Below are 27,178 nucleotides of genomic sequence, written 5' to 3'. Positions count from 1 at the left end.
CTTCTACCCTTTTAATTATATCTAAGTCCACCAAGTTCTGCAGTTCATTCTCAACCTGTTCCCTCATGGGAAATGGTATGCGTCAATGTTTTAGTGCCGTTGGGCGCACTGTTTCATCAATATGTAACTTGATTGGCTCACCTTTGAGCTTCCCGACTCCTTGGAAGATGTCAAACTTCTCCAATATGTCATTGATATCCTCTGTGTATACTGTAAGGATAACATGTATGATCTCCAGTGCCTCTGACGCAGCACAGCTAAGAAGCGAGTCTGTACTAATGTCTGTTACAAAGAACTTCACTCGGTTGACATTGTGTGCATGGGCCACCACAGCCACAAACGTGCCTCGGAGGGGCAGTGGTTGGGTCCCACCAATGAAAATATCTTAACTCGTGCCTTTGCCAACACTGGAGGCCCTGGGAGCGCCTCATATTGGTGTGTCGCTAGTACACACACAGATGTTCCCATGTCTATCAGCACCGGTCAATCTTCCGCACACAGCTACCATGCACGTAGGCTGTCTTCCTTTCTTTTTGACAAAGACGATGCTCGAAATAAAGAAGACCTCTCCTTCCTCAGCTATTTCCAGGCCATGCATTTCCTGCTCCACCATGGCCACTTGCCTTTGTCGCAGAGGCAGGTCATTGGTCATTCTGCTTGACCCCCTGGGAATGGCGACTGGAGCAGCTGCCCGGCGCATCCTTGTAAAGTGTCCTGCTGCCCAGCAGCGCCCAAACATTCTCCTCTTCGTCAGACAGTCACCTGCATATGGGAGATCATAGCCACATTTGGGGAATGGTTGTGGTGCCTCAGCTCTCCTTGGGGGCCATCTGGGTCTCGAAGGTCCGATGTTCGATGGTCATCCCATCGCCATCCCCTTTTAGTGACTTCACTGCGGGGTTCATCTTGGTGGCGCAGCTGTCTGCAAGTTTGTAGGACCTAACCATCTCAAGAATGCGAGCGAGCGTCAGCCCTAGCTCACGGAGGACCTGTCTGAATAGTTTCTCTGGGCAGTACCCTGGTAGCAACTGATTGCGGATCATGCCCTCCTCATTTTCACAGTGGCATGTGCTTGCTAAGTGGCAAAGCCTCCTACAAAACTGATCGAGGGACTCATCTTCCTGCTGCTTCTCGCTGTACATGACGAATCTTTCGAAGTCGCAAGCGGCATAAAATGTTTATTAAGGCAGTCTTTCACCCCCTGGTACGAGTTGTCGGCGGGAGTAAGGGACTTGAAAATGCGATGCACCTCTGACCCAGCTGCATATATGAGCGTTGCCACTTTTGCTTCATCGTCCTTCTCCCGAGTTGCTTTAAAGTACATATCGAGTTTTTCCACCCACAGCAGCCATGTGGGCCCCAGCTTCGAGGGGGAACCTGATGTGTCAAACTCAGGCATTGGGGCCAAAGTTCTGTGCTGGCGGGGTGTTCTCCTACCTTGTGGGGCCTCTCCTGCACCATGGGCATCATTGCCGATGTTGCTCATGGTGACAGACTGCACAGGCATCTCTCACTCCCGTGAAGGCTGCAGTCCGTGTCTCTCAATGGACCACTGTGGCCTTGCAACCGCACAGGCACCCTTGCAAGGGGCGTAGTGTGGACCTCTCAGTGCACTTTGTGGATGGGTGGTCTTGTCTCTTGTCCCCACCTCAGGACAACAAGCAGGAAGGATCCGTCCTCCCCACACATTTTTTTTGGAAGGTGATGGCCCCTCTGTCCCCCACTTTGGCCTCTTTGACCTACCTGTACAGGAATGTCCACCCTTTTGGTGGGCTCCAAAAATGAATCCTATGGTGCACGAGCACTCCACACGTGGAGCCGCGACCATGGATTGCACAAAATGGCATAGGAAACGTCCTCGCGAAGGTTAATGCTCCTGGCAGGCATTATAAATCATTGCTGATGTTAAATAGATCGTTGGAACTTTAACTCCCTGCCCAGTAGCATCCTTGTCGCAAGTGTGATGCTTCGATTCGCCCGCACTATTCCCGTGGCCAGGCCTTGCCCACTGTACATGAAAGGAGATGCGGAACACATGCCTGCACTCATTGGGCTCCCGGCGCACACTGCCTCGTCTGGGTACGCCCACTTTATTCAGCAGCGCATGTGCGATGGCTAATGTTGCCGTCGCGCCCACGTTACACCATCACACCAGTGACATTTACTTTCCTCTTCCGGTGGAACTCCAATGATCAAAAACTACAAAGAAAACAAGGACTGACAACACCAATAGTGTTGCATTTTGAATAGGGATGGTGGCGGCATTTGCCAGGTATTCCGAATTTGTCAGCTGTGGCTATCACATGGCTGCGTACTTGCTGGCTCTGCTCTACTAATTTGTTCTTTTCTTTTACCTTGAAAAATCTGTTTTCTTACTGTTCCAATATTCAATGTCACCAATGTGGCTAATTCTCGGCCAGAATATAGCCTGCTCTCCACAACTGATCCCTGTATTCTCCTAAGGTGCTACACAGCAGCTCATTAGAGCACTATTCTGACCTCATGCAAGTTGTAATGTAAAAAACCCTTCAATCCCTCTAATTAGTCAATGTTAACAAATATTTAAAAGTAACCTGAAAGTTAATACATTTCCGTGCCAGGTGGAAAGGGAACAGCCATTCACTTTTCATTAGATGGTATCACCGGCAATACAGCAGAAAAGATAGCCCAGATTCTACCATGACCGCATCGCATAGGCAGCGGGCATCCCGTTCGCTATATGTGTTCAAAGATCCTGTGCTGCCCAACAAATGCAGATGGTTCAGCCGAAGGCTCATGAGTAAATTATAGTGTCTCTGATTAGGAATTAAATCCAGATTTATAAAAAATAACTTTGGTTAAGAGAGAGTTAAGGTGATCAGATTGAATGCAACAAATCCCTTGAAATTCAGCAATCACATTTTGAGCAAGTCCACCTTAACTATGCTGTTGCGCAGCGTATGACCTCAATGATGACATCTCAAATTACATCACTGGTGACATCACTAATTACAGTAGTGGTAGAGTGGCTGTTCGCCAATTCCCTCGATAATGGGAAAAATTGCTCATAATTAAAAAGTCTTCTACACCCTCACAGGCACTGAACATGTTTACCCCTTCTTTTTTTTCCAGGCCCTCTCATGCCGCTCATTTGCTTTTTCCCTCCCCAACCCTCTCCCATTACTCCCTATCACTTATTGCTTTGTGTGATGCATATTATTGCAGCGTTGTTGCTGTAATCTCCTGAGATTCATGTGGTCTTCACCTGATAAACCAAAAAAAATATCTATCCGTAACTGACTCCTATCCCACCCCCAAATGCCCAACTGCACATGGTGTCTTCTTTCCCACTCCTGACCTCTAGGCTGATGTGATTGCTATTGCTATTGCTATTGCTATTGCTAAGACTATTGCTATTGGTATTTATATATCACCTACGGCCAGGCCATCTGAGCGCTGTCGTCCAAAACAATCAGTGTTCCCCTAGGAGTGACTGCATAAACAAAAGAATTTTGAGTCTCTTTTTGATGTCGAGAACATTATTAGACTCTGTAAGTTCATGAGGGAGTTAATTCCAAAGTTTGATGGCATCCCTTTCCCTCCTCCAAATAGTTTCTTGAATCATGCAAAAGAAATGGTGACTTTTCATTTCACCCACAACTACCCCCTCAATACTCTCCAGGCCCCTCCTCCAATATCGCTTCCTGCCTGTCCAAACCCACCCACGACTGTCTCTGCGCCCACACAGAAATAAGGCAGCGCGGGATGCTCGCTGGCTTGCAAACACCATTAACACCATCTTTACAGCTCACTGTGCATCTCGAACCACAAACCCACCTCCCTCACTGACCCCCCTGTAACCCCCATGTGGCAATGATGCACCACTCCTCAGCTTCCAACTCACTGCCCTCCACCCCACTCCTGCAGACCCCAAACTCACACTTTCCCCTCCATCAGTGCAGCACGCGTCACCCTGGCCAAAACAACCCTGTTTGAAAACCCCCCAACCCTCCTGCATACCCCTGTGCCCGGTAAGTGCCAGACGAAGCATGTAGACCATACTACGGGCAAACTGCCTGCTACACATTACTCTCCCTTTCTCCTCCCCAGGTCATCTCCTGCACACCGACCCTACTCTCTACAGCCTTCCCCACTACTGCCAACCCTGTCCTAGCCTTTTTCACATCCCCTCTACAACACCCTTGCCTGATCAACATCACCTTAAACCTACCCCCTTCTGATCCTCCTACAACACACCCAGACAGCAATGCTCTTCCCGTCCCCATGCACAACCAGCTCTCCCAATGCCTCCCTCACAGCAAAAGCCTCTTCTTCTCTCCTGGACAATCATCGACGCAACACCGGTTGGCAAAAATAAACACAACATTTTTGACCTCATATCGACTGAAAACACAGACTTCCTATTCTTCACTGAAACCTGCTTTACCAATGATTTCAAGCCCATAGCACACAAAGCCTTCCCTTCCGGCTACTCCCTGCTCGTACACAACAGGCCCAGCAGACTGGGGGCCCTAGCCATTCTGCACAAACAACACCTGTCAGTAATTTCCACAGAGTCTTCCTTTCGACACCAAAATGCAAGTCCTTTCTCGCTAAGTCTCCTATATAGGCGACTCAGCTATGACTGACACTTTGCCAATTCTCTCTGTGACTCGATTTCCCCCGTGCTAATCTAGCACCCTGGACTCACTATGTTAGGAGATTCCAACATCTGCCTTGATGTCTCCGCCAACCCCATTCTACGCTCCCTCACTTACAATGTAGAAGCTCTCTGCCTGTCACAATAGATGTCACACCCAACCCACATTTCAGGACACACCCTAGATGCATTTTTCTGCACATCTGGCCAAGTCTCCCCACCCACACCTCAACCACTCATCTGGACTGATCACTGTGCTATCCCTTTCTCACTTCAATCCCTTAACTACCCCCACCACCCTCCCTCTTTGGAATAAAATCATTGTCAATCCAGACCTGGACAATTCCCTACTTCACACACTTCCAGATCTCTCTCACAAGGAAGGACACCCCTCCATTGATCTCGTTGACCTCTGACTCTGTGAAGCTATGACCCTCCTGAAACCATCCCACCACCCCTCTCGACAATCAACCCCACACCAAAAAGCATGCACCCCCTCCCTCAAATTGCTCAAATCTTTCAAGCATTGCCTAGAGTGAGCCTGGAGGACCACCCCCACTCCTCTTAACAAAATGCCCTTTGCAACACTGAACAGGGCATACTTGTACGAAATTAAGAACACAAAAAAAACAACATTATGGGAACAGAATCTCCAACTCCAAAATTCCACGCATTGTACACAGATGATTAACCCACCCCACCCACACCCACAAGCTCTTTACGGTTAACTTTCCAACCACTTTTGTAACATTGTGCTTGAAAAACACCATACCATAACCACAAAACTACCTCTGATCCCACCATTGATATCCGAGCCCTCAACAAACCCGAACTCTTACTTGCCCTACAACTTACTTTCTCTTCTTTGACCCCTCTTTCCCAGGCCGATTTCGGCAACCGGCTAGCACTTAGTCGATCCTCGTATTCCCCTGGAGACCCTTGCCCATCGCCCCTTCGAAAAAAGATTCTTACAGCCACCTGTGCTAGCGGCATTGTAAATAACTTGCTTGAATCAGGCACTTTCCCCAGAGGCCTTCAAAACCTTCCATGTAAAACCGCTTCTCAAAAAACCCAGCCTCGATGCACTCTCTCCATCAAGCGACCACCTAAACTCCAATACCCGCTTCATTGCCAAATCAATTGGCTGTGCCGCATATAAGCTACTTGATCTTTTCACAGAAGCCAAGAGTCTCCTCGACCCAGCCCAATCAAGGTTCTGACCCCTCTGTGGAATGGAATCCTCTCTGGTCTCCACCTGAGGTGACCTAAAAAGAACTGCAGACTCAGAATGGTGTGCTGCACTCTTCCTCCTGGATCCATTTGCGGCCTTTGATAAAATTGACCACACAATACTAAGGAACATACTCCTCAAACTAGGCCTCAAAGACTTAATTGGAATTCGTCCTTTATTTCCAATCACTCACAAATTGTTCTCCTTCTCCCTTTCTCCTCCGTCCATCACACAGTCACAAAAGGGGTGACGCAAGAAAGCCTCCCTTTCATAACTCCTTATCAACCTCTACCTAAGACTACTGCCATCACTCATCCACTCACACATCCTTACCTGCTACAACTACGCCGACTATATGCAGATCATTTTCAAAATCTACACGATCCAAGCCTCCCCACCTCCTGACCTCGCCTCTTGTCTCTCAAACATCAACCATTGGATGACTAACAACCACCTAATCCTCAAACAGGGCGAATCGTAGGTCCAAATATGCAGCAAACCTGCTCTAATCCCACAACCTTTACTCTGGCTGGCTGCCCTTGGAGTCCCACTAGCCGTCTCCACCTTGGTCAAAAATCTTGGATGCACCATGGATGCAGGCTTATCCCTCTCCAAGCACATCAACTCCATACCCAGAATCTGCCACTTCCACCTACGCATTTCTAAAACAAATCTTCCCTTACTTCTCTTACCCTCAAAGAGTCTCTGCAATATTGGCCATTATCATCTCCCACCTGGACTACGGCAACTCCCTCTATCTCGGGATCCCTGCACGCCAGCTCAGGAAACTTCAACATGTCTAAAATGCAGCAGCCAGACTACTCCTTGCCCTCTCGCCCAGAGAACACATCACCCCTGCACTCAGGATTTTGCAGTTAGCCTAGGAGCAACCTTCAAAGCCATGTGCAGCACGCGCTAAGCCCTCCATAATACAGGACCCAAGTTCCATCAGAACATCATCATCCACTAGCAGCCCCCCAGAAACCTCAGCTCTAGCTCAGCTCTCCTCCTGACTATTCCACCGCACCACTTCACCAGAGTTGGCGGCTCGACTTCCTCTATCCTAGCACCTACCATCTGAAGCACTCTTCCTCTGCACATCCGCCGCACTGAAAAATACCTCTGAAAAAAGCCCTAAAAACCTGCTATTTACCGCATTATCCTGAAAACCCCCTGAAAACTTAAAATCCTGCGTTTGTGGATTCACCGACCTCCAAACACCTGGCAGGCTATGATTGCAACAGCCTGGATCACACACACTATCACACACCTATCATGACCTTGCACTCCTCAAGCGCCACTAACTGAATCACAGCACTCATATTTGTAACATCGCAAGGTTAATGAATGACTGCACCAGGCATGTGCGGAAAACAGGCAAATAGCAACAATAATGGTAGAAGCACAGTGGAGTGGTAGAACCACTGCCACCACCTTCGCAATCGGATTGCGATGCACTGCAGAGAATTCATGGGAGGTTGGGCCACCATGGCCATACCCCAAACGAGCAGGCCAGGTGGCTGTCCACTGTGCAACACCACTGGGGGGCAATCAAGAACCAGCTCTGCATCGATCTGGAAGGACAGGGTGATGGGCAGGTGTTTTGCAAATATGAACTATAGGATTGGTAGCCCTTGGTAAAGGTACCTCCTTAAAATGATCAGTAAGCATTCGCTATCTGGGTAGACTTGCCACCCAACCCGCCTAGAAGTATCTGGAAGCACAACCTGTGCACCTCTTATGGCAAATATTTGGAGCATAGACTGCCGCTGCTGCTAACCATTTGTATCACAGCTGCAAGAACCAACAGAAAAAGCCAAGTACCTGAGCGGGTGCCCCAACAACAAAATGCCATCAAATGTGGGAAGGTACGTATAATACACCACCCCACTGGCCACAGGCATGGCTATCCACACATATCAGTATACAGCAAGGACTATGACAACAATTGGTTGTGCTGTTCACATAATTCTCTGCCGTCTTAAAACAGGCTACGCCTCAACACCACTGACAGCAGAATGCATTGCAGATCTATGACAAATTTGGGCACGCTGAATACATAGTGAGTCTCTAGCACTGATACCATCCCAACACGTCTCATCACCCACCCACATGCATGACCACTTGGGCTGCTTATCTACCAGAGCCTAGCCAGCCCTGCTAAGCATTTTTTGCCCAAATGCACACATGCATCCTAAGCGTACCTCATGACCTCCAACTCTCTGGACTTCGGTTGTCCGAGGGCGTTCCCACTAACAGCACATTGAAACTATACTAATTGTAAAATTGCGCTATACAAATGACAAGTGCAATACAATACAATACAAGACACTTAGGTGCCCTAGTTGTTACTGATGGCTGTAAAGGCCTGGTTGGTACTTTAATTGCTTGTTGATGACCACACTAACACTTTGGGGTGGAGAGGTGTTTGAAAGATAGCATAGTCAGGAAACGCGCTTTGTGGTTTTTATGAATACTGAATCAGTGCAGGTGTTGTGATTGTAGGGTCCCTTTAATAGTAGACTTGTTCGTCCATCTGATTCTCTAGGTCACTGCTGGTGCTGGTGTTGTACTTAGTATGAGTTTTTTGGGAAACATCTCCCTCTCACTCACTGTTCTCATACAACAAGGTCGGTGTAGTCAACGTCTTAGTCATGATCATCATCACCCTCACCTTCATCACCACCACCATTGCCATCACTGATATCAGAGATCAGTGTACCAAGCTGAGATACATTTTTCTCCTCTAACGTAGGTTATTAAGCATTGTCTTATTGTGCCTGACCGACTTCTTGGAGCCACATATGCAAACCATCTTCAAACCTACACAATTCTGCCACAGATTCTGCTTGCTCCCTGCGTAAGATATATGAATTTACCACAATTAAACTGTACACTTTAAATATGTGGGGTCGAAATGAATGCAGGTCTTTCTAGATTACCAATGGCCTGACTGGATCTACACATCAAGTTTCAAGTATGGGTACTATACATCCGGGACTTTACTCTGAAGGTAGCTTTATAGTGCTAAAACAATAATAATGACTATTATTATTAATGGTGGGCATAGGAAAATACCTTTAGTGAGTGGGAGGCACCTCTGTCAAAAATTTAAAAACTCCAAATCATGCAAAACAACACCCTCAGGGCTGCGCTGTCCATTCCTAAAAGGGAACACATTTCTCAAGCCAGGAAAGATGCCCATTGGCTTCCGGTAAAGGAGTGCATACTTTTTAAAGCCATGGCCATCACACACAGGTGCCTTACATCAGATGCCCCACCCTATCTTTCCGAAAGAATCACACTCAACACCTCCAACAGATCCACCAGAGCTCACTGCGCCAACCAGATCTATGTCCCCACCTTCAAAAGAACCAGAGCAGGAGGGGCCAGCTTCCAACACCTCACACCTAAAATCTGGAATGCCCTGCCAATCTCACTAAGGAATGAAGAATCTTACACCACCTTTAGCAAAAACCTAAAAACCGTTCTATTCCACTAATGCTCTCAAACCAACATGCACAGTTATGCTTGCACTGTAACCAAAGCAAAGCATAACCCATCTGACCCTTTGTCTCGTCTCCCACACCTGTCAATGTATGACTGCAGAATGTTACATTCTACCTATATTTAAGCTTAAGCCTTCTGTAACAGCGCCACAATGCCTCAGGGCAGCTCTGTGTGCTTTATAAATGTAAATAAATAAATAAATAAATGTGTTGATGTTAGAAGGTAACCGCGCATCTCAAAAGGTGCTGTGGACTAAGAAGTATGATACGCTGCTGAGGAAGGGTTGGGGAGGGGAGTGGGGGTTTCAATACATTAATATATTGTAAAATCACCTGCACTAGCTGGGTATGTGTTGGCACGATGGTGAAAATGTGCAAAGTTTAAAATAAAGAAATAAAAATAAAAAACAAACAGGAAATCATTGGTGGTAACTATCACACAACTCACTTTTCAGGTGAGTGTTCTAACCCATGATTGGCGAACGCTCTGACAAAGATTTGTAGATTTGTAGCTGAGTACACATGAACCTGCTTTTAACCTAAGATGTTCATGCCGATCATGGACAGTACATGTATGCACACACACCCACACAAACCCATGCGTGCACATTGTGAGAAACCAGAGGGTGTCTTACCCGCTAGCTCTCTCTCTCAGGTGGCCAGGGCATGCCCTTTGGATCCAGACCCTGGTGGTGGACCAGTGCAGGAGGATCACCTGGGTGAGGGTGGTGAGATAGCCAATGGTGAGATGCAATATTCCCCCTTATTTTGTTTATCCAACCCATCCTATGTTTTAGGATGCTCTGAGGTCCCAACTTCCACCCTCCCCTTTTTACACAAACACTGAGCCGAGGAAGAGGGTGACTGAGAGTAACCACACTAACTCTCTCACACAGTACTGGACATGTCCCATTAATCGGGGTCAGGCAAAGTCAGGCACTTTACACTAAGCCCATACACCTGATACCAGTTAGCTCTCCTCACACGAATAAAAGGCAGAACCCAAAGACACACTCTGAGCAAGGCAGAACACGAGTACGAGCAGAACTTCCGGGATGAAGGCAAACCTACTGGAGCAGAGCGACAGACCGAGGGGTGAGAGCAGTGGGTCGAGAACCCCAAGAATTCCCTACCAGAGGCCTCTGACCGGCAGTGAGAAAAACATGGAGAAGGCTAGATCCCACAAGTGAAGACTGTATTGTGTTTCAAGGATGCCAGCGACCCTCCCGGGTGAACAGCAGAGCTGGGGAGGCGAGGCCAAGCCTGTGGTACTAACCTTGATTCGTAAATTGGGAATCGCAAAACCAAGAAAATGATGCATACTGCCGGTGAGTTGGCAAGTGACCTGAAAGACCAGTGTGTGATAAAGTTTGGAATAGCAACATTTTATCACAAGCGAAGGCTACCCACGTGTGAGTGAGAAGTGAGGAAAGGCAGACCTGTGAATGAACTTCGAAGTAAAAGATGTCTGCAAAAGGCAGCGATACTAAGTAATGGAGTTGCCCGCTCAAGGGAAGTAACCCACTCAAAAGTCTCCATGAAAAGTAAATAGTTCAAAGCAAGAAAACGAAAGAACAGCAAAAGTGAAATGGTTTAACTCCTAGAGAAGGGAAGCATGAAAGCTGAACTGTAAACTTTGAGTCAAAGTAGCCCTGCAGTGGTCTGAAAGGTAAACCAGGCACATTCGAAAGTCTTCAACATCCAAAAGGGGTCTGAGCACGACAGAGGGAGACTCAAAGTGAAATAAGCTCAGGGAAGGGAGCCTGCCTGGCAAGTTTGTGTTACCCTTTATAATGAGAGGTCTGAGCCCAGCTGATCGGGACCTACAGGAACTGTGTGGTGAAAGGTCTGAGCCCGACAGAGCTAAATTATTTTGAAGTTGTGTAAAGAAACTTAAACGTGGAAGGCCATACGGGCCTCGATACACATTCTGGAACTGTTTATTGCATTGGAAGCCAAGCCAGAGTGTGTCATTCTGCTTGCAGGGACAGCCTTACTCCGTGACGTCTAACGTGGGGAGGAGAGCTGGTTCAATCACCTTTATTTATTTGAATACTGACTTTTCAGACATAGGGAAGGCATTAGGTTTTGTTAGCATAGGCCATTTTGATTTGACAGACTCCACTAGGACTGCGTTATATATTATTTTATGGTCAAGACTACTCCCATCGTAGCTATAGGGCCGAATTGGAGTTTCTCCAACCCCCACCATTTCAATAAAGGTTTTACATATGATATCCATTGTGTGAGTGTCATACTTGTGGTACCATGCCTCCACTACAACACACAGACACACAAGAGGCTCTGTTAAAGGAGACAGTAATACCTAGAGGTGAAACAGCAGACAATGCTATTGCATTGCTCTATCAGTCCCATTTAGGTGGCATTTTGAAGCCAAAATAAAGGTGATATGTCTTGACAAATGGAACAATATGTTATGTTATCTTACATTTGTATAGCACCTACTGCCATATTTCATTGCTACAAAGCGTGTTTGCCTGTCAGAGAGGCAAAGGAGGAGTATGACAGAAAATTCAGTAGTGGTAGGGAGGAGCAAAGTCAAAGTAGATGGTTTGGATGTGGGTAAAGGATAGGTAAGGAGCTCAGGAAGGCATGAGAAGAAAAAGGTGGAAGAGCTATATGGACAATTGGACCAAATTTATTGTGGGACTCAACTGTATTTTATGTGTCGTAGCAATGAAAGGAGAGATGACTGGAGAAGAGGTGTTTGTTTTGCCGGGGGTATGACTGGAATCTACTCACTGCATGGTGTGCATGGTGTGCTGGGGCATGTTGAAGCCATGCCACAGTAAACACAAATGGCAAAACCCTTCTGCTTACTTCCGTAGTTCCCCCAAAAACATTTTGGAGGGGTTGTGAGACATAAATCTGAAAATGCCAATTTTGCAACAGCTCCCATAAAAGCGAGCAAAAGAATCACCTTTTTTGGTTTCCTCATTTATTCATTTCATGGTTAACAAAATCCTGGGCTTTTTCTCAGAGTGCTTAAGAACACCAGGCCTGTCTATGGCTTAGCCCTGTGGACAGACGTTTGAGCCTTCAACAGTGTCATGGTGCACCAAGGCATGTAAAACCATACCCAAGAAAACACAGCATGCAAAACCCCTCTATTCACTCAATGAGCTACAAACAGCCAGGATCTATAGATTGGAAAGCTGGGAGAAAATATGGGCATATTTAACTGAGTGTAGGATTTCAACCACAGCTTCTCGTGAGCAGATGCCCAAGTCTGGCTTTTCTGGAGGTTGATGAATCATACTAGGGCCTTTAAGGCAATGGTTATATTAGCGTGTGAGGCAGGAATCCTCTTAGGCTGAGGCTGGGCAGTTATAGGAGTTAATTTACATAATCCCACCTTTGACTAGCCTTCTCACACTGGCTTGCAGTGACTTTGTCATGTTAATAGAGGGCATCATGTGAACGTTGGGTCAAAACAGGAGTGAATGATCTAGTTGACAGATTAGTATTCCTAGTCTACTCTTCTGGTTTTTCTTTCATTCTTTTTGATTTTTGGCGTGTTGAGGGGTTGCTACCGGCTGTTTTATGGCAGCTTTAAAGGCATTTGAAAATTAGACATTTAAAGTAAAACATAATAATGAAACCTCAACATAATATAACATGGCCTATCCATCCCCAAATGTCTCCCTCAAGTAAAGTATGCCACTGCATTGTTTTCTATTCTTCTGTGGTCCATCTCCTTTTTTGATCCTTTGCATTCTATAAGAATCAAGATCCCTTTAACATGCGATTGAGCACTACTAACCGGCATCATATAACCCAAATACACTCTTGAATTGGGAACTTGCCCACAGGTTCTAGCTGGAGCTATGTTTCTTAACCTCTTTAGTCCCAAGGACGAGCTATCTCGTACTTGACATAACGTACGCGTGCCAAGGACGAGATATCTCGTCCTTTTTGGCACGTTCTTGCAGGGATCGTGCAAATGTGTAATCCAACCCCCGGGCTATGTGAGGAGGAGGCTCCTCCTCGCGGCCTGTGGTTTGGATTTCCTTCAGTTTCACGTCAGCACTCGTAAAGCGGGCTGAAATGAAACTGAAAGTAAATGTCACTGCGGCAGCCATTTCGGCTTCCGCAGTGAAAACAGAAAGCACTATTGTGCCGTTCAGATCGAAGGAGGTGTCGTTGGAAGGGGGACACTCTCCCCTTTCCAACAACACCTTTTTAGAAGCATTGCTGGGCGCGGATCGGGCGCAGAGTGCTCGATCCGCACCCAGCAATGCCCACCAGACCACCAGGGATTTCTTTGTGATATGAGGGGGAGAAGGCTGCTTACTATGTAAGCAACCCTCTTCCCCCCGTGCCCACAAAGCATGGGGCCACATGTATTGGCAACCCTGGGGGCAGATGGGTGATCATCTGTCCGCAGGGAAGGGGGAATTTCTTTTTACAAAAAATTAAGAAAAAAAATGAAAGCAGATTTGTGTGGGGTGCTGGGCCACTAGCCACCAGGATTCTTTTGGACAATGAAATGGGGAGGCCCGCTCCTCCTACCCTAATTGGATGGGGGGCATCACATCTAGCCCTCCATGGGGGCAGATTTCTGCCCCTATCTGCCCCCAGGGAGGGCTACATGAACATGAGATGCCCCCCATCCATTTGGGGTGGGGGTAGAGGGCCACCAGAAATCTAGGTGCAGGCCCCCCCAAGCATTAGCCCACACATATTGCCCCCCGGGGGCAGATGGGCACCCATCTGCCCGCAGGGGTCAAGGAAAACAAATATAATTTAAAAAAAAGATTTGGGTGGGGCTGGGGGGCCCAGGGAGGCCCACTAGATCACCAGGATTTGTTTGCATTGAAAGGGGGGGTGGCCCTCTCCCCGCCACACTAAGCAGGTGGGGGCCCCTCATGTAGCCCTCCCGAGGGCAGATTTCTGCCCCATGTGCCCCTTGGGAGGGCTACATGAGATGCCCCCTATCCATTTGGGGTGGGTGGTGACAGGGCCACCAGAAATCTTGGTGCAGGCCCTCCCCAAGCATGGGGCCACATGTATTGACCCGCCCTGGGGGCAGATGTGCAGCCATTTGGGTGAGGGTGGGGGGTTCCGGTTGGGCCCACTAGACCACCAGGACTTTTCTGAATTGAAAGAGGGGGTGGCCCTCTCTGCCCCACCCTACGTGTATGGGGGGCACCTCATGTAGCCCTCCCCGGGGTCAGATTGCTGCCCCTATCTGCCCCCAGGAAGGGCTACATGAGATACCGCCCCATCCATTTGGGGTGGGGGTAGAAGGCCACCAGAAATGTTGGTGCAGGACCCCAAACATGGGGCAGTATGTTTTGCCCACCCTGGGGTCAGACGGGCACAGTAATGTGTCCATAAAATGGGGTAAGATGGGGGCTGGGGGAGCACCCTAGACCACCAGTGAGTTATGTATTGAAAAGGGGGGTGGCCCTCTCCCCATCACCCAAAATGGAGGGGGGCATCTCATGCAGCCATCCCTGGGGGCACATTATTGCACCTATGTGGCTCCAGGAAGGGGTTCATGTGATGCCCCATTTGGGGTGTTGGAGAGAGGGCCACCAGAATTGTTGTCACAGCCCCCCCCAAGCATGGGGCAGTACGTTTTGCCACCCCCTTGGGGCAGATGGGTACAGTAATGTGCCCATCTTCCTCAAGGGAAGGGGCAAAACAAAAACAAACATTGAAAATGAAATGGTGTTTTGATGGGGGTGGGGGGGTCACCCTAGACCACCAGTGAGTTATGTATTGAAAAGGGGGGTGGCCCTCTCCCCCCACCCAAAAGGGAGTGGGTGCCTGATGTTACCCTCCCTGGGGGCAGTTTTCTGCCCCTATGTGCCCCCTGGGAGGGCTACATGAGATGCCCCCTATTCATTTGGGGTGGGTGGAGAGAGGGTCACCAGAAATCTTGGTGCAGGCCCCCCCCCCAAGCATGGGGCCACATGTATTGACCCGCCCTGGGGGCAGATGTGCAGCCATTTGGGTGAGGGTGGGGGGTTCCGGTTGGGCCCACTAGACCACCAGGACTTTTCTGAATTGAAAGAAGGGGTGGCCCTCTCTGCCCCACCCTACGTGGATGGGGGGGCACCTCATGTAGCCCTCCCTGGGGTCAGATTTCTGCCCCTATCTGCCCCCAGGAAGGGCTACATGAGATACTGCCCCATCCATTTGGGGTGGGGGGAGAAGGCCACCGGAAATCTTGGTGCAGGCCCCCCAAACATGGGGCAGTATGTTTTGCCCACCCTGGGGTCAGACGGCACAGTAATGTGTCCATAAAATGGGGTAAGATGGGGCCTGGGGGAGCACCCTAGACCACCAGTGAGTTATGTATTGAAAAGGGGGGTGGCCCTCTCCCCATCACCCAAAATGGAGGGGGGCATCTCATGCAGCCCTCCCTGGGGGCACATTATTGCCCCTATGTGGCCCCAGGAAGGGGTTCATGAGATGCCCCATTTGGGGTGGTGGAGAGAGGGCCACCAGAATTGTTGTCACAGCCCCGTCCCCCAAGCACGGGGCAGTACGTTTTGCCACCCCCTTGGGGCAAATGGGTACAGTAATGTGCCCATCTTCCTCAAGGGAAGGGGCAAAACAAAAACAAACATTGAAAATGAAATGGTGTTTTGATGGGGGTGGAGGGGGTACCCTAGACCACCAGTGAGTTATGTATTGAAAAGGGGAGTGGCTCTCTCCCCCCCACCCAAAAGGGAGTGGGTGCCTGATGTTACCCTCCCTGGGGGCAGATTTCTGCCCCTATGTGGCCCCAGGGAAGGCTACATGCGATGCCCCCCCATCCATTTGGGGTGGGGGGAGAGGGCCAATAGAAAACTTGACACAGGTCCCCCAAAGCATGGGGCAGTGCATTTTTCCCACCCTGGGTGCAGATAGGCACACTAATGTGCCCATCTGCCCTATGGTGAAGGGGCAAAACAAAACAATAAGATGTAGAAATACAGGGAGGTTTTGGGGGGTTTGGGGGCAATCTAAACCACCAATCATTTATGTAATGAAAAGGGGGGTGTCCATCTCCAACCCCACCCAAAAGGGAGGGGCACATCACATGCAGGCCTCCCTGGGGGCAGATTTATGCCCCTATGTGGCCCCATGGAAGGCTCCATGAGATGCCCCCCAACCATGTGGGGTGGGGGGAGAGGGGCAGTAGAAAACTTGACACAGGTCCCCCAAAGCATGGGGCAGTGCATTTTGGCCACCCGGGGTGCAGATAGACACACTAATTTGCCCATCTGCCCCATGGTGAAGGGGCAAAACAAAACAAAAATGCAGAAATACAGGGAGGTTTTGAGGGGGTTTTGGGGGCCACCCTAAACCACCAGTCATTTATGCAATGAAAAGGCTGGTGTCCCTCTCCACCCACCCAAAATGGTGCAGGGGCATCTCATGCAGCCCTCCCTGGGAGCACATTTCTGCCTCTATGTGGCCCCAGGGAGGGCTACATGATATGCCCCCCCAACCATTTGGGGTGGGGGGAGAGGGCCAGTAGAAAACTTGACACAGGGCCCCCAAAGCATGGGGCAGTGCATTTTGCCCACCCTGGGTGCAGATAGGCACACTAATGTGCCAATCTGCCCCATGGCGAAGGGGCAAAACAAAAAAAATAAAATTCAGAAATAGAGGGAGGTTTTGAGGGGGGATGGGAGGCACGCTAAACCACCAGTCATTTATGTAATGAAAATGGGGGTGTCCCTCTCCCCCCACACCAAAAATGGATGGGGGGGCTCTCATGTAGTTTTTACTGGAGGGTGAGGGTCAGTAGACCACCAGGGATGGCTTGAAAGGGGGGCCGTGATCAGAGAGTAGTAGTTATGATTTGTTTTTGCTACAGTGACCATAGATAACTAATGTTTTTTGTTTTGTTTACAGCTTTTTCTACACAAGCAGCTGCAACGTTATGTGAGTACTGTTTTGTATTATTCTATGGTTAGGGCCCTTTGTCAGTGGGGTGGGTGGGACTGGGGTTGGATTGTTGGTGGTGTGGGTGGGAGTGGGCTGTCTGGGGAGGTATTTTGGTGGGCTGGGATACAATTGCAGGATCAGGCTACAAATTGCCCCCCCATGCCAGCATAGCATTGGTGTTTCCCTGGGAGTGGCTGTCTCCCATGTGAGTTGACTGTCCGCAAGCCCAGGCTGCACCTGGAATTGAGCAGCCGTCTCACATGTGTGTGTAACGTTGACAATTACAGCTGTAGTTCCAGGGAGCCCCGGCAGGGTCCCCATCTTTTCACGCAGGGAGAAGCTGTACTGCAGGCCCACCAGATCTCCAGGATAGTTGGTGCGTTATGTCCTCGGACTTGGGCAGCTGTCTCCCATGTGGGTTGACCGTCCCCAAGCCCAGCAACAGTTTCAGGGAGCCCCGGCAGGGTCCCTGTCCTTTTCCAGAGGGAAAAGCTGTAACACAGCCAGCCAGAGCTCCAGAAAAGTCAGGGGTAATGTCTCTGGCCTTAGGCACCCCTCTCCCATGTGTGTTTTTGCTGGGGCTTGTGAGTAATACATTTTGGGGCGATTCGTGGAAGTCAGATATCTGTGGATTCCCACGGGTGTCTTCTTTTCGGAAATGCATGGGGTTCCCTGTTTTACTTGGTGCCTGCGACACCCCAGGCCCAAATCAGTAGGTTGGCTTCCCAAACCCTTTGGGGGATAGCAGTGGTTTAGCCTTTTCCCTTTGTGCCCAGGCAGGTAAACCCACACATGCGAGGTACCATTTTCATTGGGACACCTGTGGGAATGCAGGAATTTAGGACATGTGGTGTTAGCAGCGTGTTTCGGTGGGTGGGCAGAGGCACAATGTCTGAAAATTGTGTTTTTTTGCTACATTTCGGAATTTGCTGGGGATTGTTGGTAATACATTCTGGGGCGATTTGCGCAAGTCAGACCTCTGTGGATTCCCACTGGTATCTTCTTTTCGGAAATGCATGGGGTTCCCTGTTTTCCTTGGTGGCTGCGACACCTCAGGCCCAAATCTGTAGGTTGGCTCCGCAAACCCTTTGGGGGATAGCAGTGGTTTAGCCTTTTCCCTTTGCGCCCAGGGAGGTGCACCCACACGTGTGAGGTACGGTTTTTGTCAGGACACCTGTGGGAAAGCAGAAAGGTAGGACATGTGGTGTTGGCGGTGTGTTTTGGTGGGTGGGAAGAGTGAAATGTCTGAAAATTGTGTTTTTTTTACAAATGTCTTTATTTTGCCGGGTTTGTGGGTAATACATTCTGGGGCGATTCGCGCAAGTCACAACTCTGTGGATTCCCACGGGTGTCCTTTTTTTGGAAATGCATGGGGTTCACTGTTTTCCTTTGTGACTGCAACACCCCAGTCCCAAATCTGTAGGTTGTCCACAAGAGCAAATTCTTCAAAATTTCCTCTGCCGAAAGGCTTTGGGTTACCAGTGGTTTAGTGTTTTCCCTTTGCGCCCAGTTAAGTTCACCCACACATGTGAGGTACCATTTTCCTCGGGACACCTGTGGGAACGCAGGAAGGTAGGACATGTGGTGTTGGTCGCATGTTTCGGTGAGTGGGCAGAGTGAAATGTCCAAAAATGTCGGTTTTTTTGCAAAATTTCTAAATTCTGGGGCGATTTGCGCAAGTCACACCTTTGTGGATTCCCACGGGTGTCATCTTTTTGGAAATGCATGGGGTTCCCTGTTTTCCTTGGTGGCTGCGACATCCCAGGGCCAAATCTGTAGGTTGTCCACAAGAGCAAAATACCTCAAAATCTCCTCTGCCGAAAGACTTGGGGTTACGAGTGGTTTAACCTTTTCGCTTTGAACCCTGGTAGGTGCACGCACACACAAGTTTTTTGTCGGGACACCTGTGGGAACGTGGGAGGGTAGGACATGTTTTGTTGGTGTTGTGTTTCGGTTGGTAGGCAGAGTGAAATGTCCGAAAATTGAGTTTTTTTCACCAAATTTCGGACTTTGCTGGGGATTGTGGGTAATACATTCTGGGGAGATTAACGCAAGTCACACCTCTGTGGATTCCCAAGGGTGTCCTCGTTTTGGAAATGCATGTGGTTCCCTGTTTTCCTTGGTGGTTGCGACACCCCAGGCCCAAATCTGTAGGTTGTACACAAGAGCAAAATTCCTCAAAATCTCCTCTGCCGAAAGACTTTGGGTTACCAGTGGTTTAGCCTTTTCCCTTTGCGCCCAGGTAAGTGCACCCACACATGTTAGGCACCGTTTTTGTTGGGAAACCTGTGCAAACGCCGGAAGGTAGGACATGTGGTGTTGCCGGCGTGTTTCGGTGGGTGGGCAGAGTGAAATGTCCAAAATTGAGGGGTTTTTTTCGCTGAATTTCAGACTTTGCCGGCGGTTGTGGGTAATACATTCTGGGGTGATTCTCGAAAGTCACACCTCTGTGGATTACCACAGGTCTCCTCTTTTTGGAAATGCCTGGGGTGCCCTGTTTTCCTTGGTGGCTGCAACAAACCCCAGGCCCAAATCTGTAGGTTGTCCACAAGAGCAAAATTCCTCAAAATCTGCTCTGCCAAAAGACTTGGGGTTACCAGTGGTTTAGCCTTTTCCCTTTGCCCCCAGGTCGGTGTACTCACACATGTGAGGTACCGTTTTTGTCGGGGAAAATACCTGTGGGAACACGGGAATGTATGACATTTGTTGTGTTTGCATGGTTTTCAAAACGTTTCGACCCATTTGCTGCTCCACTTTGTCACACAACCCTTTCATTTCCCAAATATGACCTACATGTACTCACTGCTTTAGGCACTATAGACATTTGTAGCCTGCACAAGTCACCTACCCTTCAAAAGGTTTTCCTGTGCTCTTTCAAAAAATGTATCGTTGCCCATCCTCACCCCATTTGTTTTCCTTATTTACACATGCTAAGTACGTCTGTTTAGGCCGTAAGCATAAAACTCCTGTGTACCATGGCTCAGTTTTTGACTTGTGGTATTGCTTGTTTTGTGAAACATTACGAAAGATTTGTGATTTCCTAACTGGAAGAGTCAGGGGAATGTAGCGGAGCATTTTCTTTCTCAAAATTCACAGAAGCCATTTCCTTACCAGGCCAACCATGTCCACCACATACCTTTTTTCTGTCATTTTACCGATTTTTCCCCAAACTATGAAATTCTTCCCTGAATAGTTGTTGCCTGACCTGCGTAAATCACCCTTTCCTAAACTTGGAATTGTGTCTACTTTTCAGAAATGTTTGCCTTTCTGTCTTCCCATTCAGCTTTCCTACCCTTCTCTTCCATTCCGTACACACATGTCCTATTGGAAAAAAAGGCCAAAATCACCTACCTATAACAAAACGGCTGGTAACCATATCAAAATATGTTTTTTTTGGTTTCCACTCAACCTGTTCTTGGAAGCCCCGAAAATGGGGAATTCAGCACAACAAACCATTTGTTCCTAGCACTTTCAAGGAAAAAAACACAGGCTTCTTTGTACATCATTTTATTGCCATTTTCTGAAAAACCCACAATTTTCTCACTTTTTGAATATTTTCTCTCACCCCACTACAGCAACCTAGGATTCCTTAGTGGCGTTATGACCCCCTACATGTGGGAAAAAAGGGGCCAAATTTGGCTGAGATATCTCAAGCAACATAAAAGTTACAAGGGGTAGACTGGCGAAGTACCAATATCACCAAAAAAGGCCTTGGCACTGGGGGTGGGGGGCCCATGGCAGTTAAGGGGCTAAACATCCACAGACAAGTCAACTGCTTGCATCTATCAAATGTCTGGTGGCAAGCCTGCACCTTGTTAATGAGCATTTCTTATGAAATGTCTGATATGCAGTTGTTTGAGGATTTTGCATTAAATTCCATACTCCCCATCTTCCCCACCACACGTGCATGTAACTTCAAGCAGCAAGTCACACCGAACACATGCAGCCAAGTTGTGATGTTTCTCCTGAATAAGGATCATGCATGTTTGCGTTCATTCCTGATAGGTCACCTCTGCCTTACTTTTTGGAACTTTAATAAGCCATAAGGCATCGCAGCTTACGATCTCGTGCTATTTTATTTCCTTGAATGTGATTAAGCAAATGTGTTAGCACTATCCCATTAAAATAAAAAATATTTTGCCTGGTTGCCTTGGCACATTTTGTCAATTGTCATCCCTATCCACCCCTTTCTGTTCCACTGAACAAACCTCCTTCATGTTACCTTAAGATTTCATGCAGATGTTCTTCAGTTCTTCTGCGTTCTCCCTGGACACTGACACCCACTCCCCATTACACATGACTATCTAAGGTGATTGCCGTGATACATACTCTTTGTCAACTTCCCTCCCTGACCCCTTTCCAGAAGTTTGTCTTATTTGTCCTCCTTTATACTTTACTCACTTTAGTGGCCAGCTGCTTCTGCATAATCCATGGCATTTCATTGTGGTTGTAAACGCTACCTGTCATGCTCATTTACATGGTGGAGAGAACGTTTGCACTCTGCTGTGCAAATAACCCAATTTCTTCTTTTTTTTTATGTGACCAAAATGTACTAGTTGTGAGCCATCTAAGTGTATGTCTACACGTAACGGCTCCATGCTGACAAATTTCACAGTGGCGCAAATTGAGCTCCTCAGTGGTATGTAATATTATGGGGCCGATTCATGGAACAAACGTGCGCCAAAAATCTTGGAGTAAGCTGGCGCAAACGTGAATAAACAGGCGCACGCGTGCGATTCATGGATGTCCCTGCGCATGTTACCCTCGGGATGTGCACCAAACCCGTGCTTGGCGCACACGGGCACACACGTCATTGCAACATCCCGAACGGCATGCGCGACGTGCACAGGGAAAGCGCACAACGTCGGCGCACACATTAAAAAGGGGGCGGGACATGGGGCGTAACATGCGGAATGGGGAACAACGTATGAAAAAAAGGCGTAACTGGGGAAGTGCTGCAGGGAAATACACGGAACGGCCACACGCACTCGAACAACACATATTCATGGAATCGAATACGGGAAACCCACGCACGCCAAAAGACACGCATAGGCGTCAACACGTTCGCCACACGAAGGCAGGCGGAAGCGTCCCCACGCACAGTATAAAAGTGCGCACAAACAACAAACACGTATATCCAACTACGATGAATGCCCCATTTGTCGCAGCACTGATCGTGGGATACCGCAGGAGGAGGAGAATAGCCAGGGCCCGCATTGTTTTTCCCCGGACTAGCCTTTTTGGGATGCCTGACGACCAAGTCTATGGCAGGTATAGGTTTCCACCCCGTATCATCCTAGACCTGGTCAGGGAGTGGGAAGATGACCTTACATCACACACCCTCTGCTCCCAAGCATTGAGCCCCTTGGAGAAGGTGCTCAATGTCCTGCATTTTTTGGCCACTGGGTCATTTCAGCGGACAACTGCCATAGTGGGGGGGTCTCACAGGCCACGCAGTCATGCTGCCTACACCAGGTGTTGGCAATCATCACTGCGCGCCCCTCAGTCCGCAGGCACATATACATGCCCAGAACACCCGCAGAAAGGCAGGCCGTGGTCCAGGACTTTTACAGGGTGGCACACTTCCCCAAAGTGCTTGGTGCCATAGATTGCAACCATGTGGCCCTACGTCCACCTAGGGCCACTGAGTACATCAATCGAAACCGCAAGCACTGGCATTCCATCAACGTGCAGGTCCTATACGATGCAAAGGGAATCATCACCTCTGTCTATGCAAACTACCCTGGCTCTACCCATGACAGTTTCATATGCAGAATGTCCACCCTGAGACGGGCCCTAGAAGCTGGGCAGCATGGCGACACATGGCTCCTAGGTGAGTACAAATGCCTGTGCACATGCATGCATGTCACACACAGCCAAATACACAAACCCCAATAATCACAAACATTATCACCTCCCCAGGGACAGTCCCTACCCTCTGAGCAACCACATGATGACGCCAATCCGGAACCCCACCACACCACCCCAGGTAAGATACAACGCTGCCCATATTGCAACCATGGGCATAGTGGAGCGCACATTCGGAGTGCTAAAGTCACGCTTCCGCTCCCTTTACCGCTCTGATGGCCAGCTACTATATGCACCCCCAGTAGTGTGCAGGATCATTGTGGCAGCATGTGTCCTGCGCAATGTTGCAACACGGCGGGACGTACCGTGGACATGGTGGTGCCCCCACATCCCCAACCACAGGCACAGGCACTGCCCATGAGAGGGGAAAGGGCACGGGCGAGGCAGCCCGGACCCAGACTGTGGCCACATTTTTCACCTAAACTCCCACCCCTGCGGAGTGCACGCAGGCCTGGCACATACCAGGTGACAATCGATGATGACAAAGAGACAGTCAACTGTCACAACCTTACCACCCTGAGAATGTTGCCACATAAGTGCTACATTGTGTGCATCCCTAGCTACTTAAACATAACCAATTCTGTGTGACCAACAGGAACACATGCAAGGTGTGTATCACACCCCCCCCCCCAAAACAGGCCTTCACAATCCCTGGTATGTCACCTAAACCCTCCCAACCCACATCACCCTTGTCTGCCACACCATGACATGGCATGCAATAGGAAAAGGCCAACACATGACCAATAAGATACGAAGTGACATGTCATAAATGAAAACTGCCACGAGACAATGATGCCTGATATGGAATCAGATGAAATGACTGACCAACAACCTCCCACACATACAAAGTCATACACAAATGCTTTCCACCAGTCGTAGCATGAACACAACACTGAATGCCTGTTCACATGCACATTGGGCAGGGCAAAATCCCTACTCGCAAACCCGTGTGCTGTGTGTATCTCCTGCAACACACTGCTCAGCACACAGCACACTGAGCAGCCATTGTGTTGCAGATACACCGTGAGCATCACATGAAAATGACAAATCAAATCAATAACCAAATGACACATGTACAGGATACCCAAATGGTAATAGATCATGTGCTGCAGGGAAACAGTGAGCCTGAGAATGCAATCTGTGTGCACCTGTGGCCATGGAAGGGTGGTTGTACGTGTGGTGGATCATTCTGCAACTGTGTGTGTGTCATTAGGGACATGCACTCAATATATGCATGTGAAATAAAGTGACCCTCAGTGTCCTGTACACATCACATGTGAACATTGCCCATATGAACACCCCAGCATGTCAATCCATACCAATCCCCTGACACCTGAAAAGTAAAGACAACACAGGAATGGGCATTGACCAGCACAACACATCATGTACATAGTACCCCACAATTACAATGTCACAGTGCCCAAAACACTGTCGCCCAAGCCAACTGTCCAACAACAAAAGGCCCTCCCTCATTTACACATCACTGTGACCTTCTGAACAACTGTGTCTGGGGTATGTAGCCTTCTTCCTTCAAGTCTACCTGGCTACAGGATCACCCTACCCCTTGGTCTCCATGTTCCAGCTTGCATGTAAATAGGGTCCAGCCCCCTCAGAGGCCACCTTGACTGATAAAAATACCAAATCGCAGAGAACTCCAAGTAACCAAACCCACAAACCAGGGAAAAAGCCTGCAGGCACCAAAAAACCCAGGAAGAGTCTCCAGTAGATGACTTGAAGTAGCAGGAAATGTCAAAGCACATGTACAAGCACAATGATAGAACAACCAAGGTAGCACAGTTGAACAATGGTCTTACAGGATGGATACCATTTACGGTACATAACATACAATGAGGATGCAACAACTGATGGGTAGTGTCACAGCTCCGGTGTCAAGGCGCAGGAGTGGCACGAACCAACCACCCCCTCCGTGGTCTGGGCACCTGCAAGGTCAAACTTACACTGGCCTCTGAGACCCGGTGGGGAAGGAGGGTCAGGGATATGTTGTTTGGACAGGCATTGGTATGCAGGATAACCGGAAAGAGGGGCAGGAGAGGGGAGTCGGATTGGCAAGGGAAAGTAGTTAAAATACAAAAAACTACCATTCACAATAACACATAATCAATCTGAGAAAACATATTCATCATGCACATTGTACCAAATGAGTCAAATGCAAGCCAAAGAGAGACTTATCTCTGGGGTGAGTGCTGGCCACCTGCCTGTGCACTCTCAGGTCTGGTAACATGAGCACTTCAATGCTGCAAAGAGAGCATGAGTTACTAATCTGAATTTGTGTTAACAACACACACACACTCACACAACACCATCCATGCCCCAAAGTAAGTGACTCCTCCACAAACAAACACTCCTGTCTGCTGCTTTGTACCCATACGTTAGCTTGGCCCCCTCATGGTTCATACACTGTCAATGCAGTAAGGCAGGCGTATGTGGGCGCGCGGGAAATGGAAGACCAATGCGTCAAGAATCACACATGATACAATGGTCCCTGGGTGAGCTGCTACACGCGTATAGCGGGGTGCAACATCAGTACAAGTTGTGTTCTAGCAGCCGCGGATTTCAATAAGTAGTGCAGGTGGCAATTTGCACATGCAAATGATATGCACTGCACACGAGTCTGTGCCTCACAGGGTGTCCCTGTGCGCTGTATCATTTTCTGGCTAGGAACGCTACTGCCCTAATAACTCTGCTTCAATGGAGCAGGGGGTACTCGAGGATATGTTCGATGGCCCCTGTGTGTGCCCCTGACAACTTGTAAAGCCACTTTGCATTTGGCCCTCAACGCATGTCAGCTGTACTGTGCGCTTCTCCAACAATGCCTGGCAAAGCTCCCCAGCACTGGTGCTACTTTGCATGCATGTGCAAGTGGCCTGGTGGAAGGCTGGCTGCGGTGTGGGCCCTTGTGCTGCTCACCTTACCTGGAGCTCCTGGAAACATATCTGCTTCTGTCGGACGTCTGAGCACAAGCCCTGTGCTTCAGCTTGCGCACACATGCACACGTCTGCACCACCGAACGTGGCCAGTCATCAGGATTACTCGTCCCTGTGTCTGCTTGCAAAGGTAGTGTGGAGGCTCATTTTCCTGCAGAAGGGGCATAAAAGATATTAATAAGGCTTGAAAGTACCCTTTGTGTGTGTCTTCATGCTGGTTGTCACTGGGCCAGGTTACAAACCTACATCCAAACTCCTCCCACCATCAGTGTGACTTTGACATGCCAAGGGTGCAGGCTACTGTCTACAGCATGAAGGGCATCAAGCACATATACAGGCATGAAAATAACATACATCACAATCCACATCAATTAATGGAGACATCATTCACGTACTCACCCAAATTGATTACAGACATGGGGTGGATAAAACGCTACAAATTCCCACTAGGGGTGTTAACACAAGTAGTACAGCAGCAGACAGGCCACGGTTATGAAGAAAGTCCAAAGCCCTTGTGTAAATGTTTGTTACACTGAACCATCCTAGCAAGCCCATGGATAAGGGAAGCAGGAGTGGCCTATGTGAGTCAGGACCCCAAGCTGCAAACACATACACAAGACAAGCTTGAAGGGCCCAGCTCGAACAGACAGTGGATGCTTTCAAAAGCCACAAAGCACCACACCGTCACATAAATGCACAATAGACAAACAATATCAAACTATATTAACTAATTAAACTAACAATGAACACCTACATAACCTAATTAAAATAACTATCAAATAGTCAATATTAACTAACTAAACTAAAATCAAAAATCTAAAATGGCCACATACGACCCGGGGGGGAGGGTCCCAGGAGAGGGGAGGTACAGGGTGCACCTCAATACCCACTTGCATGATGTTGAGACAAAAAAAAAACCTCCATGGGCTCAACGCCTGCACAGCCTGACCTGTGTGGTAGATATCTAGTTGTCCGAGTCAGCCTCTTCCTGAAAAGGTTGACGTGCCACAGGAGCCCGGCCACGCCTAGGAACAGCTTGCCCCTCGTTGGCAGCAAGTCTGCCGGACGGATGAGC

The sequence above is a fragment of the Ambystoma mexicanum genome, chromosome 8, assembly GCF_040938575.1.
Source record: "Ambystoma mexicanum isolate Mex_15411 chromosome 8, UKY_AmexF1_1, whole genome shotgun sequence".
Classification (NCBI taxonomy): Eukaryota; Metazoa; Chordata; class Amphibia; order Caudata; family Ambystomatidae; genus Ambystoma; species Ambystoma mexicanum.
This window is presented reverse-complemented; position numbering follows the sequence as displayed.